The 4,393-nt window shown below is 39.6% G+C and overlaps 1 non-coding gene across 1 annotated transcript; it reads left to right on the top strand.

The window, feature by feature from the left end:
- The first annotated feature begins 1,609 nt into the window (after nt 1-1,609).
- On the top strand, nt 1,610-1,713 carry LOC118004842. The gene has a single exon (XR_004677719.1). It is a non-coding gene; the product is annotated as a U6 spliceosomal RNA (small nuclear RNA).
- The last annotated feature ends 2,680 nt before the right edge of the window (nt 1,714-4,393 follow it).

Here is a 4,393-nt window from a genome sequence, read left to right as displayed (position 1 = left end):
AGTTATATAGGAAACAAAAGGAGGAGTTATAACCCAACAATACAAGTATACTAGCTTTTATACTTATTTGTATGTTTATGAGAGATCTTTATTTCTTTGTATGGCTTTGTGTTACCATCCTAGGTTCCTTTTGTTTCACCCTGAATTCCCTTTAGCATTCCCTTGTAGGATAGGTCTACTAGTGATGAATTCACTTGGTTTTTGTTTATTTAAGAATGTTAATTTCTCTTTCATTCTTGAAGGATAATTTTGCTGGATATAAAGTTCTTAGTTGACATTGTTTAAATATGTTATCCCACTGCCTTCTGGCGGCCATGGTTTCTGATGAGAAATTGGCTGTTAGTCTTATGGAAGAGCACTTGTATGTTACAATTTGTTTCTCTCATGCTGCTTTCAAGATTCTGTCTTTTGATAGTTTGTAACATGTTCCATTGTATGTCTCTCAGTTTATCCTGCTTGGAGTTCACTGAACTTCTTGGATGTATAGATACATGTATTTCATCACATCTGGGACGTTTTTTGGCCATTATTTCTTCAAATATTTTCTGCTCCCTATCTCTCTCTGTTTTTTGGGATGCCCACAATGTGCATTTTAGTACCTTGTTAATGTCTTGTAAGTTCTTTAGACTGTGTTCATTTTTCTTCATTCTTTTTTCTTTCTGTTCCTCTGACTAGGTAATTTCAATTGCCCTATAGTCAAGTATGCTGACTTTCAGAAGGATCTGAACAAATCTGCTGCTGGACTTCTCTAGCAAATTTTTAATTTGAGCTACTTTATTTTCAGATCCAGAATTTCATATGGTTCCTTTTATAATTTCTATTCCTTTATTGATATTCCCTACTGTTCACACATCATTCTTCTGAATGCCCTTAGTTCCTTGTTCATGGTTTCCTTCAGCTTCCTGAGCACATGTAAGGCAATTAAAGTCTTTGTGTAGTAAATCCAGTGCCTTGGTTTCCTCAGAGATGTTTACTGCCAATTTCATTTTTTCCTCTCTGGGTGTATCATATGTTCTTTTTTTTTTTTTTTTTTAAAGATTTTATTTATTTGAGAGAGAGAGAATGAGAGACAGAGAGCATGAGAGGGAGGAGGGTCAGAGGGAGAAGCAGACTCCCTGCCTAGCAGGGAGCCCGAAGTGGGACTCAATCCTGGGACTCCAGGATCATGACCTGAGCCGAAGGCAGTCGCTTAACCAACTGAGCCACCCAGGCGCCCCTCATATGTTCTTGTTTCTTTGTATACTTTGTAAGTTTTCATTGAAAACTGGTACTGGACATTTTGAATATTTCTATGTGCTATTATTATTATTGCAATGAAAAATAACAAGCACTGGCCAGTGTGTGAATAAATCAGAGCTTTCATATATTGCTGTAAAATTGTGCAGCTGCTATGGAAAGTAGTTTGGTGGTTCCTCAACAAGGTAAACACATAATTACCATATGATTCAGCGATTTCCCTCCCACATACACATCCAAACAATATGAAAACATATATCCTCACAGAAACTTGTACATGAATGTTTAAAACAGCATTATTCATAATAGCCAAAATATTGAAACAGCTCAAATGTTCATCAACGAATGAATGGACTTCTAAAAATGTGGTTTAGTGCTCATTTCTACAGCACATATACTAAAATTGGAATGATACAGAGATTAGCATGGCCCCTTTGTAAGGATGACATGCAAAATCGTGAAGCATTCCACATTTTAAAAAAATAAGTAAAAAATAAAAATATGGCTTATATATACAATGGAATATTATTCAGTAATTAAAAGGAATGAATTATGATAGATGTAATTTGGATGATCCTCAAAAACATTATGCTAAGTGTAAGTAGCCAGATACAAAAAATCATATACTGTATGATTCCTTTTATATGAACTGTCCAGAATTGGCAAACCCATAGAAAGAAAGATTAGTGGTCAGGGCTGGGGGAATGCAAATGAGGAGTGATGACTTAACAGGATGTTTTCCTGGGGTGATGAAAATGTTTGGAAATGAGAAAAGTGATGGAATGTACTAAATGGTACTAGACTATACACTTTAAAATGACTAACTGTATGTTATGTGAGTTTCACCTCAATAAAAGAAAAACTTAGTAATCCATAGTTCATCTTCTGTCTTCCAACTAATCATTTCCACTCAAAATTATCATTTATCTTATATATATATGTATTTTAAAGATTTTATTTATTTATTTGACAGAGACAGAGATAGCGAGAGCAGGAACACAAGCAGCGGGAGTGGGAGAGGGAGAAGCAGGCTTCCCCTCGAGGAGGGAGCCCGATGTGGGACTCGATCCCAGGACCCTGGGATCATGACCTGAGCCGAAGGCAGACGCTTAACGACTGAGCCACCCAGGCACCCTATCTTATATTTTTAACCATAATTAAACATTGCCATGATATATTGCTAGGTGTTAAAGTCTCTCCCTTTCCCCTTCTCTATTGTAAAGTCAAATAATAAAGTAAATTATTGGGACCCTTTTTCCATTTCCAATCAATAATGGAATTACAATTACAACTTGTCTATATGTTACCATTCTCTGCAAAGAAGGCTTATAGCAGCACTTAGTTGGTACCTATCTGCAGGTGAGAGGGAGTGCTAGCTATATTTCAGACACCATGCTCAGCTACTTACACATGATATCTCATTCCATTTTCATACAAATCCAGAGATAATATTATCCCCAATTTGTAAATGTGATGATCTACAGTGGAGTTCCAAGGTGGCCTGAGGACATGCAGCTCATATGTAAAAACCCATATTAAGACGGAGTTTTGCATGACCCCAAAGCCTGTGTTCCCTTTCCTATGTACTATGTCATTCTAGCAAGTTCCTTAGAGCTCTACCAGTCACTATATAACTGAGGATGATTTATCTGTTAAGTAAGGCCATATATGTCAATGCCATCATTTTAATATATGAGTGAAGCTGGGGCTTTCCCATATTAAGACAATATCTATAAAACTCAGCATTTTCTCTCTACCCATAGTTATGGTTATAATCAATTATGAGACTTCAGACCAAAAGGCAAATGATAATAGTGGAAAATATTCAAGTTAACACACTTGTCAGTATATTTTTTTGTTTTACAATTGAGTCCTCTTCAATTGTGGGAAATGCACTGGCATCAATAACTTACTCTAAATCTGTGGGTCCATCATTTTGAGAAGAGGCTCTCCCTGGGTTCTGTGGCAAGGGCAGGGTCTCTCAAGGGGTGTGCTAAGCCTTCACCTGCTCACTCTCTAGTATACAGAGTTGGCACATGGCAGTGACAAGCTCACAAGCCACAAGCTCTTACCGCACAGCACAGGGTCCATGACAGAAGATGCACAGTGCTGCCTGGGTTCCTGGATGTTAGTGAGCAGTCAGGAAGGTTGAAGCAGCCTTATAGGGCAGGAGAAATGGCCCCTTATCTCAGATGGGCAGATCCCAAGCCATTAGACCACCATTATCACTTCACTTTCTTTTTGTCTTAGAGACTTTCCTGGGTTGGAGTATAAACACCTCAAGGAGGGGGGTGATTAACTGACACCTGGGTCACCCTCACTCACCCTCACTCACCCTCACTCACCCACTGCTACCTGAGCCCAGATTTTGATGCTGTACCTGACAAGTATAAAAATTCCATGGACATGGACATAGGAAAAATAATTGGATCAGAAGCTGTAAAAGTTCAACTAGATCCTACCTCAACTAGAACCATTATCTGAACTTCCCTCATATTCCTTGAAGCCAGAAGCAAAGGCAAGATCTAGCCTCTAGCTGAAAGCCTCTCATCCATGGGCTTCTGGTGCCCCACACTCGCCCATTCTGTAAAGGAACAAAATGAGTGGGGATATCAACCTGTTCAAGGACTTTGGGCATCAATAAAGTTGTCATTTCCCCTTCCCATAACCCAAATACCATCCTTTCGTCAGTTCCTCCTGAAGCCACTTGTTCAGTGTGGTGGGTCTTTGTCCTTTTCAGTGTGCTCCTTGTTGAAGACACGCAGTGCCTTTCACCTTTACCTGGGGAGCACAACAGTATACCTGAATGGTTATGCCTCAGGGGCTCACTGACCCTTCCTCCTATTGTGACCAGGTCCTCTATCAAGACTTAAAGGATCTAAATCACTCTCATGATTCAATGCTGACACTATATGTAGATGATCATCTACATTTGCTCAGAGAACAAAGCCTGTGAAAAGGACTCCATTCACTTTCAGCCTTGGCAGAAAAGGGACATAAAGTTTCAAAAGATAAATTACAGGGCGCCTGGGTGGCTCAATCGTTAAGCATCTGCCTTCGGCTCAGGTCATGATCCCAGGTTCCTGGGATCGAGCCCTGCATTGGGCTCCCTGCTCTGCAGGAAGCCTGCTTCTCCCTCTCCCACTCCCCCTGCTTG

Source organism: Mirounga leonina, unplaced genomic scaffold (assembly GCF_011800145.1).
Source record: "Mirounga leonina isolate KUSES-001 unplaced genomic scaffold, KU_Mleo_1.0 Mir_93, whole genome shotgun sequence".
Classification (NCBI taxonomy): Eukaryota; Metazoa; Chordata; class Mammalia; order Carnivora; family Phocidae; genus Mirounga; species Mirounga leonina.
Note: the sequence above shows the minus strand (reverse complement) of the source record. Positions and strands in the feature narration are given on the sequence as shown.